The 16318-nt window shown below is 44.8% G+C and overlaps 1 long non-coding RNA gene across 1 annotated transcript in view; it reads right to left on the minus strand.

The window, feature by feature from the left end:
• Positions 1 to 201: 201 nt before the first annotated feature.
• The window catches only part of LOC137225916 (uncharacterized), a 37867-nt gene continuing 21750 nt past the window's right edge, over positions 202 to 16318 (minus strand). Inside the window, exon 3 of the long non-coding RNA XR_010944088.1 lies at positions 202 to 4346. This is a non-coding gene — a long non-coding RNA (uncharacterized lncRNA). The remainder of the gene's footprint in view (positions 4347 to 16318) is intronic.

Raw genomic sequence — 16318 nt, forward strand, 5'->3', positions numbered from 1 at the left:
ATCTTGTTACTTATTTTCATACCTGACTGCTCCGATGGCCCACAACTCACTGGAGACATAGTCACCCCCTCATCTTCTGGGTCCCTCACCCTACTTGGAGGGTTCACCCTCCTTCCTGCTCCTGGCACACAAAAGTGGCTTGAATACATACTGTTTTATTTATTTATTTATTTATTTTTAAAATTTTGGCTGTGTTGGGTCTTCTCTAGTTGCGGCAAGTGGGGGCTACTCTTCGTTGCGGTGCACGGGCTTCTCATTGTGGTGGCATCTCTTGTTGCAGAGCACGGGCTCTAGGCGCGGGCTTCAGTAGTTGCGGCTCGCAGGCTCTAGAGCGCAGGCTCAGTAGTTGTGGCGCACGGGCTTAGCTGCTCCGTGGCACATGGGATCTTCCTGGACCAGGGCTCGAACCGGTGTCCCCTGCATTGGCAGGTGGATTCTTAACCACTGCGCCACCAGGGCAGTCCTACATGCTGTCTTAGAATGCAGGTATTGCTGGGCAGCAATTGCTCAGGTAGAGCCTGTCTGAGCCACAGGAAGAAATGTGTCTTTACGTCTCTCCTTTTTAGACGGTGAGTAAATCGGGAAACAGTGCCAGCTCAACACAGGTCCTCATTTTCCCACTGAGTTAGTTTGAGGGGTTTTGCTCCAATTCTGCTCCCAGAGCGAGAGGCTGAATCTTGAGGCTTGACATTTGATTCCTTCAAGTATCATTTTTTAATTTGCAATAAAAATACAGACATTCTCCCTCTTAACTGGGTTGGGAGTACACGCATGGATGAATATGGACCCAGGTATGTGGAGTCTTAAGAGAACAGACTTTTATCTACAGCCTCTTGCCTGTTACCTTCTTGTCAATGGCAAATCATTCTGTAAAATCTGGCCCACATCCTGTTAAGCCACCCCTTGCCCCAAATTCACCTGTGCTAATGGCCCTTCATGAAGGCAGGGGTCATCTGCTAAATAACATACCATTATAACATGAACAAGACGTCTCAGCTTAAAAATATCCATCAATTTTCTTGTCTCTAAAAATGTTAGCCTTCACAAACCCAGCAAGCACCATGTATAGAAAAGGCAATGAACCTGGAGCAAGGACATCAGTGCCAGGTCTAGGCCCAACTCAAGTCATACCTCTTCCAGAACACTGTTCTGACAGCTCTATCCCTCACCAATCTATCCTTTCTTGGAATTTTTATTTCGTTAATGATCTGTTTCAAACGATTTACATAATGTGCTTAGCACATGCTTGATAGATAGTTGGCCCAGCAAATGTTCACTCTCATCATTATCACTGGTACTACACAGTCCACCCCTGAATATATTCCATCTTAAATTATGCTCTCAAAATATCCTGTGTAAACATCCTGTATAATCAAAAAATCTTAACGTTTGAGAACAGGAACTTAGATCTGTACTCCCCTGGGTATACAGTAAATATTTAATACTATTATTTTTGTTTTTCAAGTTTGAAACCACAAGAGAATAAGCATGCAAGTAATCTGTAAGTACAGGAAGAAAATGTGGGAGAATCCTCTGTAACATCTAACATCAGTGGCCCATATTGCTGGCATGGCTATAATCTTCAAGATTCAATTCAACAGGGAAATGTGTTAAGCAGACTTCTTTAAAAAACAAAATCAATCCAGACTCAGGATAAAGAAATAATAGGTAAAGAATCTATACAACAAGGGCACACACAAGAAAAGCAGAGAACCATAGTGGACCACAAAGCATATACAAATACATTGCAAGTCATTTGGGTCGGGCTATTTTTAATGGAAGGGACTGCCTGGGAGTGGAGAGAAAGTTGCATAGTGCTTGTTCTAGGATAAAACAGAGCCACTTAATCAGGATTGCTTTGAACTATCACAATTCAAGAATGATGTGGGAAATATGGAAAAGATTTAGAATAAGTTCGCAAACAGGTCCTAGGAAGAAAGGCAAAACCCTCAAGTGAATTGTTACTCTTGAGCCCGAAGAAAAGGATAAAGACTGAAGTTGTGGCAGTCTTCATCTGTGACCAGGTAGGACAGAGGAAGAATGGTGAGCAGCTGTTCCTCGCTGCACTGAGTCCGGAATGGAGGAAACAGTCAACAAGCAGAATTTAGGTTAAATGTCAGGATTAATTTCCTGACCATGAGGGTTGTTAAATGCTAAAGTGGTTGACCCACAGTTGTTAAGGACTCTCCTTCGTTGACACTCATTAAAAGGAAAAATGAATGAAAACGACACTTCTGTCTTGAACAACTTAGGTGAAGACTACCTCCAAGCAGATGGATACAGCAGACGGCTTTTGAAACCTCAGGCCCACGTATATATGTGTTATTTTATACATGTCTGTGAGATGGGAGGTATTCAAGAAATAACTGCTACACACTCAGAAGATAATACTCTGTCCAAGTGCACGCTTCTCCCTGCGACGATGCTTGAGGATGAGAGTGAGTCCAGCATCACCAATTACCGCCATTACCAAAATAACCATCTTTAGGAACACACTCCAGATCCGCCAAGCTCAACATGCCCAGCAATGATGCTCTATAGCCATCCCCAAAGATGGTCCTCTTCTCTTAAGCTGAGTAAGTAAATGGAGCAAGAACAAGCTGAAGCTGTCCAACCTGGGCTGAGTCTGCCTGTTTGGTGACATGACCAGTCTTGGTTTGCAGAGGTGGGAAGGGTGCACTGTGCTCAGAGGCAGGGGCCTCAGATCCTGTCTTGTGTTGGAGACCAATCTGCTGTGTGGCACCAGACAGACCTCACAGCTTCCCCGATACAGTCTGTGTTCCCATTTGTGAGATGGACTGCCAACAAGAACTGTTGTAAGTTAGGATTAGATAGCACTACAGAAAATACCAGAGTTCCAAGGCACCATGTGGAGTCATTATTGCCAAAGTGAGTTTCTCCAAAGGAACCCTCTGCTAAAGAAAAGGCTGCTGAGTAATATTCTATTGTATACATGTACCACATCTTCTTTATCCATTCCTCTGTTGACGGATGAAATTGGGTCATTTGTAGAGACATGGATGGACCTAGAGAGTGTCATACAAAGTGAAGTAAGTCAGAAAGAGAAAAACAAATATCGTGTATTAACGCATATATGTGGAATCTAGAAAAATGGTATAGGTGACATTTGCAAAGCCGAAATAGAAACACAGATGTAGAAAACAAATGTATGGATACCAAGGGGGAGAGGAAAGGGGTGGGGTGAGAGGAATTGGGAGGCTGGGATTGACACATAGACACTATTGATACTATGTATAAAATAGACAACTGATGGGAACGTACTGTATAGCACAGGGAACTCTACTTAATACACTGTGATGTCCTAAGTGGGAGGGAGATCCAAAAGGGAGGGGATATATGTATATGTATGGCTGATTCATTTCGCTGTGCAGTAGAAGCTAACACAACATTGTAAAGCAACTATACTTCAATAAAAATTAATTAATAAAAAATAATAAAGTTGAGATGAAATATTTTTTAAAAAGGAGAGAAGAGGCTGCTGATTTGGGCTGAGCTGGACTGAGCTGGTAGTTCCTGAAAGCAGCGTTCAGAGCCGGCAGAAGGGAAGAGCAGGACAAGTCCTTAGTTTTCCAAATGCAATTAGCTGCCCTGGGGGATCAGCCAGTTGTTGGGGAACTGTGAGTCACAGCTCCCTCTTTCAGCTTCACACGCTCACATGTTTCAGACCAAAGGTCAATTTAAAGAGCCTACCCTGTTTAGCAATTGGCGGATCACTCTTCAGAGAAAATGATTTCTGGATGGAACCTGGACAGGGTAACAATGAAGAGAAGCATTAATGACCCAAATTTCCAGTAAGTCAAAATAAAATCACTTCCTCATGAGAATGTGCAGCTGTGTTGGAGATCCTGTGATTCTTTCTTATAATTATGATTGTTTATGAAAAAACCTTCAGGGCCATTTCCAGTTGTAGATTCCCAACCTGTGGAAGTAATACTAGAAAATGCCCTTCCCCTTCTCCTGTCACCTTCCCTAAGGACACTCTTCAGCCTGCCTGGTACCCCAGATTTGGTAGCAGAAAATCATGAGGGTGAAGGTGAATTCACCAAAGTTGGACTTAAAGAGGCCTGGGAGGCCATCAGTGAAACGAATTGTCCATTAAGGCGGAGCAGGAACCCTTGATGTGGAGAAGAAGACAAGCTGGCGCTCGCTGGCAGGTGATGAGCAATTCATTAGTGCCTCTTTTTGAGAGTGATGTAGGTGAAGCAGCATGGTTTGGTACACAAAGCAAAGGACTCGGAGATAAGAAAACACAGTTCTAATGCTGGGACTACCATGACCTGAATTAGAGGCCTCAGCAAGTCTTCTCTGGGCTTCAGTTTCTCCACCTACACATAAAAGAAATTGGACTAGATCAGCGAGGGCAGACAGAGTTTCCCTTGCACGTCCCCTCCAGTTGACTGACAGTGGTTGCTGGGACACTACATTGAAAGAGATTCCAAGGCTGTATCCTGGCTCACTAAGAAAAAGTGCTGTGATCCATTAATGATGCCTGCCATGGGCACAAATAACATTTGTGGCACGTGTGCCATGGATTTGCCATCCCTGAGGTGAATGAGCTCCGGGTTGCGTTCCACGGTGGTGGGATTCTGCAAAGCCTTTACAGAGTTAATCAGAGCCCAGAGAGAAATCATCCTTCCCTTCTACGAATCAACTTGAAGGTTCTTCAAGTTTTAACTGCTCACCTCCCCACGCATGTCCAAATTGCTGGATCTGAAATGCCTTCTGCAGTCCCACATTGTCCCACATGTCCCAACACACACCTCACTCAGTCATAATCTTGCCCTGTCATTTAACATGGTGGGAGATGACACCCAGAAAAGAGGTGAATAGGAGCTGAAATATTTTTTCATAAAATCATATGACAAGGCCAAATCACATGACTAAAGGTAGCTAATGCGACATAAAGAGAAATGAGCCGTTGAATCAGGAGTCCTGGATTGTAGCTCCAGACTTGCCATCAACCTGAAGGCTCAGACACACCTCACTCCTCTGAAGGACCCCAAGTCCCCCCTCTTCCACCCCTTGTGGGTGATGTCCTCACTTGCTCCCTCTTCACTTGTTACTACTCTGAGATTGTGAACGTTCCCTGAACTTTTTTATGGGAATTAATTACCCCTACAACTTCAGAGCTGAAATGGAACTCAACCTCTTCCCTTGGATAAGGAAACCAAGGCCTCAAGCAGAATGAGGCTTCTCCCAGAGACCTGAAACTGGGATAAAGTCGCTGGGCACCCAGGTGAGGAGGCCAGAGGTATTGTCCCCCCTGTGACACCCAGTCCCATCCCTATCTTACTCTCTCCTTGGATAATAGCTGTTCTTCCCACCTGGACTGGAGGTTCCTATGGGCGGGCAGCATTGTGCAAACAGCAACAAGATGTCATGGAAAGTGTACAGATTAGCATCTGTCTCCTGTCAGTGTTGCCACCCTCCCAGTTGGACTCAGCACACCTGCCACCCCCTTTATCAAGCCATCTCCAAACCCTCATCCACAAGACAGAACGATATACTCCCTCCTGGACCTTATCCATCCTTCCTAACTCACAAATCACCCGGCATATGGTAATTTACGACTTGTCTATCGTCCTACTAGTCTGCATCTCCTGGGAAGTTTCTTCTTCATGTTTCCTGTCCCCTAGTCTCCAGAGCCAACTGAAGTAAGGTCATGTCTTCAAACCTCAGTTTCCTCATCCCAACTAAAACAAACAAACAAACAAACAAAAAACACTAAACTAAACTAAAACAAGAATAGCAACACACACCGAGGGCTGGGCGATCTCTCGTCTGCTGGCTCCATCACTATTTCCATTTCACCAGTGGAGCAACGGAGGCTTAGGGAGATTGAGCAACTTGCCTAAAGTTTCTCAACAAGTAAAAGCTGAAGCTGGGAGGGGACCCCCGGCAGGTGGAAGCCAGGGTCCCCTAATCACCACAATGCAGGCCAGGCCACCTCTGCCAGAACCCCCGACTGTGCCCACCCTGACAGATGGCTGTGGGAACACATGTGACCCCACCCCTCCCTCCCCCATCCAGGCCAGGCATCACCACCCCACCCCCCACCCCCGCTGCCCAGCATGTCCCTGTAGGATTCATCTGAGTCCTTCTCAACTCTGACTTTGTCCCATCACAGTCCAAACTCAAAGGCTCCAGAGAGATGCAGGAGGAGATTTTTTAAGGGGCTGGCACCTTTGGGCACTTCAGGTCCCCTTTCCACACTGCCGTCTAAAAGGAGGGATGTCCTAAAGGGTAAGACCCTTTGTTTCAAGGCAACGGGGACCACACGACCCCCCAGGGAAGCATAGGCTGGAACTAGAAGATGCTTTGTAAAGGGTTTGAAGAAACTCAGAGCATGCTTGCCTGTAGTGAGAGGTCAAGGCTGGCAGTGCCCCAACCAGCCTACAGCTCCCCATGCACCTAGGTCCCCCTGCCCAGAGCAGTTCCCAACGAGCACATCTGTCATCCTGATGGGAGAGGAAGAGGCAAGGAGGAGTGATAGGCAGGTGCCTGCTACATGCCAGGTGCTGGCTAGAGTTCATGTGTGTCCTCAAAGTTAGGACCACCCTTGAGGTGGGTGTTGTTGGACCCATTTCACAGATGAAAACAGAGAGGCTCAGAGGTGAAGTGACTTCCCCAATGACTCTCCCAGAGGACAAAGGCATCCTAGGGTCATACCCCCTGTTCACCTCTTTCCAAGCATGGGGACAGTTTGGGGTAGCGGCAGGGTAATGGTCAAGAAGGCTGATGTGACGAGAATCTGCCCATTCTAACTGGGCAGAAAGTGATCCTTCCCTGCAGCCTTCTTCTCTCTCCCTCTCCCACCCCCTCTCCTCTTAGGTATGGCTTGGCTGTAGATGTACAGGCAAGTGAGAAGCACGTCTAAATAAAAAGTGACCCCAACAGACCCTCTGATCCCGAGGCCTCGAGGCGAGAGGAACAAGTGGGCTGCAGCGGCGACCACATTCAAGGAGGGGCAGCCAGAGGCAGGCCAGGACTGAGGAGGAGGTGAACTTGGACTCCGAGCTTCGGCCAGGAGCTTCTGAAGCCGCCCCGGGCTAACTGCCACGTGCCTGAGTGAAGTTAATAAAGTTGCATCCTAATAGCCTCCGAGGTCTCCGGGGCTGAAGTCCCCGAGGGGTCCAGGCATCAGGAGGTGCTTTGTTCATTTCTTTTGGCAAGTTTAGCTCTGTGTGCTTCTCACTGCCCTTCCCCGTCTTTCGCAAGCTTAATAAAGTCTTCGTAATGAGGCTCTCCTTCAGTGAGGTTGTGCAGAAGCCACTGAGAAATGGGGCAAGAGTGACAGGTTTTTTCTTTTTCTTTTTTGAAAAAGAATTATTGTGTTTGTAACAGAGAGAAGTAAGGACTAATGAACTTCTACTCCATTTAGAGGCTACAGTCCCCGTTTCTATAATGTATCTCTTCTAGGGGCAACCCATTTCTACTCGATTATTTCCAGGTCTAGCTCTTACACAGTCCCTCTCAGGAAGTGGGGCTCGGGAAGTAAAGACACGACATCCCCGAGAGCTGGGCAGAGGCTTTGATATCCACTCAAGGGTAACACCTGCTCCGTCTGTGTGGCTAGCCCTATGCTAGATGCTGGTGAAAACCACGAAAGAAAGAGAGGGGGCAGAGGTGGAGGCCATTGCTTGACCCTCCCAGGATGGGTGGCGGAAGGTGAGGTCCATGTACCTCGGGGAACAGCGCACAAAGCCTACACTCAAGGCTGGCCTGATGGTGTAGTCAGTAAGGGCAGCTGTGACTCACTGCAGGGAAAGGACTTTGGAGCTAATGTTCCTCAGGGAAAGCTTCCTGGAGGAGGGTTCTGACTTTGGTCCTGAAGGAAAGGGGAAAAGAATGAGAACTACTATTTGCTGAACATCACGTTAGGTATATTACCTTATCCACCCACTCTATGAGGGAAGTATTGAGATTATCTATATTTTCACAGATGAGGAAAACGAAGCCCAGAGAGTTTAAGCAACTTGCCCAAGGACCCACAGCAGCATCAGAACTTAAGCCCACAACCGTCTGACTCTAAAGCCCACACCTTTCCACTCTTCCTCATGGTCCTGGGGAAATTTAGGACTTGGATTAGCAAGAGAGATTTAGGGAGAAGTTCACAGAGAGAAAAAGGTTTAAAAAAAAAAACATGAAAAAAAGTTGAATGTTCAATCTCAAAGGATGAAGGTCAGTGTGCCTGCAAACCAATTATAAATTCTAAAAAGAGAACCCAGCTGAAGCTCAAAGAAAATTTCTTCCATCAAAGACAGCTCTACTTTACCTGTTGCATTAATTTCCTCAGGTTCTCATAACAAAGTACCACATCAGAGTGGTTAAGACTACAGTAATGTATTTTCTCATAGTTCCGGAGGCCAGAGTCTGAAATCAAGGTGTTAGCAGGGCCATGTTCCCTCCAGAGGCTCTAGGGGATAATCCTTCCTTGCTTCTTCCAGGTTCTGGTAGCTCCTGACATTCCTTGCCTTGTGGCAACATCACTCTGATCTCTGCTTCCATCTTCACATGGCCTTTCTCCTATGTCTCTCTGGGTCTCCTCATGTTCTATCTTTTATAAGAAAACTGGTCATTGGATTGAGGGCCCACTCCAATTCAAGGTGGTCTCATCTCAAGATCATACCTATATCATAATTACATAATTATTATGTAAGATCATAATTATGTAAGATCATACTTACATCTGCAAACACCCTATTTCCAAACACAGTTCCATTCACGTACCAGGAATTAGGATTTGGACATATCTTTGGGGGAACACAGTTCAACCTACTACACTTGCCATGTTGAAAATTTAACTGAATCCATTTCACCCAGTGAGTGTACAGTAACCAGACCTACAAAGCAGTTTAATAAGGGATTAGTGAACTCCCGGTAGAAGGTATGGAATACCTCCTCCCCAGGGGAGAGCAGAACATATGGGGCAACGTCCATGACCTCCCCTCCCTCCGTTGGAACCACAGTCAAGGGGTGTTGTGACTGGTCTTACGGGTACTGGACATACTTTTCCTTCCAACCTCTGTAATGTCTTTCAGATGTATACCTTCCAGGCAGCATGGCAGAACACAAAGAATGAGCCTCAGAGTTAGATGAGCTGGGTTCAAATCCCACGTCTGCCAGTTACTAGCTCTGTGATCTTGTAAGTCATCTACCTGCTTTAGCCTCAGTTTCTCCACCTATAATGCAGAGAAATAACAGAACCTTTCTCATCAGGATATCATAAGCGTTGACAAGGCAACCCTTGCAAACTTTCTGCACAGTGCCTGGTACATGTTGGCTAATATACCTATTGGACCTTTATCTTATATATCCCTGCAGCTCTAGCACCTAGTACTGAGCTCTGCCCATCCGGAGCAATGGCAGGCGATTCCTAAAGGATGTACACATAAACTGAATCAGCTGCAGCCCTAGAATCGTGAAAGGTGGTAGATGCTATGGGTTGGTTTCTCAACTTCCTTTGCTCCCTACTTCTTTACTTCTTAAACTGCAGAGGATGGAAAGCTAAGAAATACACTTCCAGAGTGCTTTACCGCTGATGTACTGGATGTAATTTGGGTTCTGTCAAGATTTGGAAGGCTCCTTTCGATGTTTTCCCCCTTCCCCTTCCCTTTCCCCCAAACCAACAAGGAAAATCATGGAGAACAAGGAAATTATACAGCAGGGTTCCAGAGTCTCCTTTTCAGTTTCCTGAGTATCGAGAGACATGTGAGGTGGAGGCAGCTTCCTGATTCCTGATTCCTGACACCAGGATCACGGGGACTCCATGGTGGTCGAGACAGTCCCTCCCCTGGGGGGGGGGGGGGGCAGTTTGATAGTGCGGTGTTCCAGGACTCATTCCTGGAGGCCCAACCTAGACCCTACTCCTCCTGTCTTTCCCGTGATTATGTAAGCATCTAATTCCTTCTATGAGATTCTTCCTGCTCAAAACATAGATATGTGTATTCTTTAGCTTAATACCACACTGACTCGATTACTGTAGCTTTATAGGAAATCTTGAAATCGAGTGCTGTGAATCCTCCAAGTTCATTCTTCTTTCCAAAAACCATTTGGCCAGTGCATGTGCTTTGCTATTCCACACGTAAATTTTAGAATCAGCTGGTCAGTTTCTACAAAAAAAAAAAAAAAAAAAAAAGCCTCTTGCCATTTTGAATGGGATCATATTGACACTTCCTGAAAATATCTAGAGTTGATTTTGCTTCCTGTTCTCTATCCAGTCTGACAAAGTCTCTTCCCTGGACCTTAATTCTGGGCTGCCCCCTCCATTCAGTTCACCTGGGGTCCCTGTTCAACTAATGACAAAGATATGAGCTCTTTTAGCCTCTCCCCAAGTCCTGAGCCATTGGCTCCAATGGGCAGCTACTGAAATACACCTCTCCATTTATTCTTGGTGATGTATGCCTCATCCCCCATCCCCCTCTCCCATTGCCTGACACTCCATTTTTCTTCCCTCGCCTGGCATCCTCCCTCTTCTGAGCCCCTAATGCCACCTATCACCTCAGCTTAAGGTTAAAAGACCTTTATGCAGATTTATTTTTGCACAAGGAAGTACAGCTCTATCCATTACCCTCATTTCCCTCTCCCTCCACCCACCCACCACACTGCCAACCCAGTTCCCTGCCCCAATACACAAAGCCACAAACACTCTCCTCCAGTCCTAGAGAAAGAGATGACCAAATCCTTCCTCTTCTAGCCTCCAATTGCAGACTTCCACAGTTGGGGAAATTATAAGGTGTGAGGCCTTAGAAAGTTCATAAACTTTTATGCAGATTGGTTTTAGTCTGGTTTAAATTAGGCAACAAAATAGAATTTGCAGATGTTCTATTTGGAATTAACTTGGCTACAGAGGAAAGGCTACTAGGAGGAGTTGGTAATGGGGCTATTTTTACATCCCAGAAAGGGAGTCACAAAAAGCATATGGGCTTGATTAGAAGAGAAGAACCTGCTGGCTGGCGCATTAAGAAGACTGTTCTCATTTATTCTGGTTGAGGACACACAAAGGTGCAATGAAACATTCTCAAGCCACTGGGAAGATAAAGGGCCAGGGCAATGGTGTTTTGTTCCCAGCAGTCAGCTAAAAGCAGCGTGAGGATTTGGGGCAGATGTAAGGAATTCTTTGAATATAAGTCTGATGCTTCTCAAGCTTTAATGTGTGTTTAATGAATCCAGAGTAGATCTTATTAAATGCAGACTGCGATGAGTAGATGATGCCATAGCTGCTGGTCCACAGGCCACGTGTCATGGAGCAAGGCATTAGGGGGCTAAAATGGAGCTAGAAAAGAAGATCCACTTACACCAGTGTTTCTTAAGGACCTTCCATGGATCAGACCCATATCCAAAGGCTGGAGTGGGGGAGACCAAGAGGGAACATGTGAAAATTGGACATTAGCAGAATCTCCAGTGAAAGTGAAGTATGGATAAATGACTAAACAAAATTCAATAAATGGGTCATAGATCTTTGACTCAAAGTGCTACAGGGACCCTGAAGAGGGAGCAGCTAATTCCGTGGGAACAAAAGGAGGTTCAAACAAGCCAGGTCTTGGAGATGATGGTGTGTCAGGGAAGAAAGGGAAGGGCATTCTTTGTGAGAGGAAGAGGATGTGCAAAGTCCCAGAAGCCACGAAAAAGCCACAACATGTTTAGGAAACAGTGAAGTGGGTGGAGCACATGGTGGATGAGAGAAGGGCTAGAAAAATATAAGGAAGCCAAACTGGAAAGTCCTTAGAGCCTTGCTAAGAAATCTGAAGTTAGGGCAAAAAAAAGTGTAGCTTGGGTTTATATCAAGGGTGAAAACTGCAGAGGAGGGGATGAGATGCCTTCATCCTTGATTAAGATGAGATTCTTAAACAGGATTATTGCTGAAAACAGAAAGCCCTGATTTCTAGACTTTGCTCATTTCTGTGGTGTAAATATGTCCCCTCAGCTCATTTCAAGATACCAAATGACATCGTTGAACTGAGTTGGGCAGAAATGCTAACAATAGGCTCTTGTGAGTGGATAAGAGTCAGATCCCTCACACCACTACATGGAAGGCCTCCAGGCCTGACTACGGTCTGTGCGTGGGTATTTCTGATAGTGTCGTTGGCTTCCTGGGTTGTATTGTCAATGTCTCTTTCTCCCATTTTATTCTAAGATCCTCTACTATCTTACTCTAAGCCACCATTATCAATGGTGTAACTCTTTCAGCAGCCTCCTGTCTGTTCTTACACTTTCTTCTCTTGTTCCCACCCAGATAGGGTAACTTCTTAACACACAATCTTACCAGGTCAGTCCCTGGGTTTAAAACTTTCAGTGGTTTTCCATTTCTATTAGGATAAAGTCCAAACTCATCACCACTGCCCACAAGGCTAGTTTTGACTTGGCCCCTGCCTGCCTCTCCAGCTCCATCAGGACCACTCCTGGTTCAGCCACACTGACCAGCTTTGCGGTGTTGGCTGAGCCAAGTTCCTCTTCAACTCTGGGGCCTTGCAGTGCTTTGCCTCTGTCTGCAAGGCTCTTCCTCCCCCACTGTCTCCTTAGGTAACCCCTACTCATCCTTCAGGCCTCACTCAAAGATTTCTTCCTCAGAGATACCTTCAGTGCCCACCCCATCACCACTATTGCTGTCTACCATAGAACCCAGACTTTTATTTTGAAGTGCTGATCCTGTTTGTAATCATACATTTATATGTGTGGTCCTTTGTCTAACATCAGCTTCCCACAATGGACTGTAAACTGATGGAGAACAGAACCATGTCGGTCTTACTCCCCATCAGATATTCAGCATTTAGCCTAGAGCCAAGCACGTGGTAGAAAATAAATGTTTCTTTTTAATTGAATTAACACATTAATGGTCTGTAAGCCCAAAGAGATAAGCAATATCTTCATGATGGCCATTCCCAACATTAATCTTTCCAGAAAGAGGAGGAACCCCAGAGAGAAAACTAGAAGTAGGAGGGCAGGCATGAGACCACAAGGGAGGCACGTGTCTTTCCCTACATCTAGGGCTTCCCTGTCTTGAACTTGGACTTTGAGGAATCAAGGAGTCTAGACACATGTCCTGGGTGTGGGTGCTGAGGAGGTGTGCACCCGTGAAGACGGTCACACCTATAATTCAGGTCCCCTAAAGGCCCTGGTTTATTCCCCGGACTTGGAAAGAGTGGATGCATTTAAGCTGGTTAAGCGGAAATCAGGAAGCCTTGAACCTAGCATCTTCTACGTTTGTGATGGGATCAGGAAAGGAACGTATTTTCTGTCTGTGTTTTGGTCAAAGAGTAAAAAAGGAAGCAGCAGTCGTCCTTAAGGTACTACTAAGCGGTGGTGTGGGGAATTAGCAGGAGAACCCAGGAGGATGCTGAATCTCAGGACCAGGACAAGACGTAGAGCTCTTGGTCTCACGACGGCCAGCCAAGTGCAGACTCCCTCCAGGCCCAACCTTGAAGGATCTGGTCCTGGTTTTGATGAGGCATAACAGGAAATGTCTTTATGGTCCCATGGCCTACGGTCTCTGATCCTCCAGAGTAAGGGCTGTAGATCCGTGAGAGCTGCTGCATTCAGGGTCAACATTAAGGGGCCAACTGTAGACGCAGGGCCTCGGGCCATGACCTCTGAAGGAACTATGCACAGGCCTAGCCAGGGTGGCTGGATTGTTCCTGGGAAATAAGGAAACTAGGACCCATCAGGAGCTCGCATGCAGTGATGGCAAGGCAAAGACGGACGTGGATGGTCCTGGAGAGCGGCAGACAGATAGGCCAGACCCTGTGGCTCTGCTAGGAATCAGAGGACCATGAACTCCGACTCCCCACACCCATCACGCAGCTCTGGCTCCCCCTCTGTCCGGGGAGGTGGGCTGTCAGTCCCTGCAGGGAAGGAGAGACCAAAAGGGAGCCCACGCCTTCCCAGAGGCTGCCCAGAAGTCCTGCCATAGGGACCCTAATCAGCTCCTCTCTCACTTCCAAATCACTTCACTCATCCGATGCTGACATTCCAGCCCACTTTTCTTAAGGTCTACACCGCATAACTCTGCAATGTATATCATTCTGGATTTGTCTCCAGTCCATTCACCTCCAGAGTAGGATGTATGAAGAAAGAATAGGAAATTCTACTTGTGTTTTTATCTGGCTAAAGAGTAACACAACCTTTGCAAATAGCTAATTCAGGATTTGGCATTGTTGCCCCTCACTGGTTCATTAAGTTAGACCCTCAGGCTCACAGTATGGTGGGAATGATGATGACTCCCTCACTCCTCTGATTGTTTCAGCATCTTGTGACATTACACAGTATATGTGGAAGTTATGGATTACATCATCTTAAGTAGTAGAATATTTACAACACTTTGTAATAAGATGTGGAGTGACCATGAATATCTTTTGTACCCTAAGAGGAGTGTAGGTTATCTCTTGGCAAAGTATTTTGTTAAAAATAATCGATTTTAACATGAGTTATATAGTCTTCTTTTGCAAAAAAAAATTGTTCTAAATTTGCTGGACCTTTTTGTTACGAAACTGGCTCTCATACTGTAACAGCTGGAATATTCTTTTTTTTTTTTTTTTTTTTTTTTTGCAGTGCGCAGGCCTCTCACTGCTGTGGCCTCTCCTGTTGCAGAGCACAGGCTCCGGACGCGCAGGCTAAGCAGCCATGGCTCACAGACCCCAGCCTCTCTGCAGCATGTGGGCACGTGGGATCTTCCCGGACCGGGGCACGAATCCGCGTCCCCTGCATCGGCAGGCGGACTCTCAACCACTGCACCACCAGGGAAGCTCTGGAATATTCTTAATTAAAAAAAAAATCTATCCTTTCCAGGTAAAAGTAATATTTTAACAAGGAGTGATAAATAACTTGTTTTGCCAAAGTAACGTATGCTATAGCAAAAGTACTTTGAGCACAGATGTTTGGAGATGTATCCATTATTGTGTAATTTTCTTCTTCAAGATGATATATGTAATACTTTTTCCTTAAAATGCTCTAGTATTTGCATACCTAAAAAAAACTTGGAAACAAGTTTCTAACCTATTTAAAAATTCTCTGAAAGGAGAGCTTCAGTAGATCTTGAACCCATTTGTTAAAAATACAACTTTTGATTAGCTTACAAGAATTGACATTAAGGAAGATGGAAACTGACTAGCTGACTAGATGAATTTCAATAAAAACCTTTGCATAATTGCTGGATGGGATTTTTTTTAAATGAGTACCTTGGTTTAGTAAGCATAGCCAACATTGCATTTCTTCCATTTAGATTTCTATGTCTTTATAAAGATTCTTTTTTCAGCTCTGACAACCATTAAAACTAAGTATTTTTTTAAAAGCTAAACTTAGGACCAGAACTTTGAATCCAATGATCTATCACAAAGGGTTAAACCAACATTAAAACATATTCAAATACATTTTTCTAAAACTAATAATAATTTTGAAAGAGAACAAAATGTCTTTTGCCATTAATAAATAAAAATAACTTTTTCAATACTAAAAAGTATTACTTAATGCACCTTTATTGCATCCCCTTTTGTTTCTATAAGTATTTAGTTTCCTTTGAATTTATTTCTTTTTATATTTAGTTCCTTTTGTCACATTGATAAATACAATCTTTTAAAATTTTATTATAAGTATTGACACTCCTTACTTTGTTTTTAGCTCACTCTCATTAGTCTCTAACTTTGTGTATGTTTTATCCTGAATATAACACTAGTGTAGAAAGAGATACATATGGTTTATAAATAAGTAATCATAATGGGGGACTGATGGGGCTGCATGATCAAAAGTGTATAGTGATCGCTCTTGTTTCATGTGAATGCCTGCTTCACCAATAGACTGAAGGCTCCCTGGTGACAGGGAGAGTGACATAATTCTTCCACCACTTCTCTATCCCACCCAACACATGGCCACTGCTGGTCAGGAAACATTTGTTGAATGGAGGGATGACAGATCAGTACAGTCAGCAAAGGATGAATACAATTGTCGAGGAGGCTTGGAAGATGCCCTCCCCTCCTTGGAATTCCACTTGCCTGGGAGTCAGAAGACCTGTGCTCAAGGCATAGCTTTGCCACCAACTTCTTTAGTGACTTTGGTAAGGGTATTACTAATTTTTTTCCTTAGCTACAAAATTAAGTTTCTCAAACTTCAGGCCTTTATGTACCGAAAGGATTTTTGCCATTTTCTCATAATCCTTAGCCTCTGATTAACCTAATACTTCTCTTTTTTAAAAACTCACTTTTTCACAAGGCTTACCTTAAACAATAGCCTGAAATCATGGGATTAATGAAATAATTATTTTTGTCTACTACATATTAAAATAAGTATGTAACTATTAAAATATAAA

This window comes from Pseudorca crassidens, chromosome 6 (assembly GCF_039906515.1).
Source record: "Pseudorca crassidens isolate mPseCra1 chromosome 6, mPseCra1.hap1, whole genome shotgun sequence".
Taxonomy (NCBI): Eukaryota; Metazoa; Chordata; class Mammalia; order Artiodactyla; family Delphinidae; genus Pseudorca; species Pseudorca crassidens.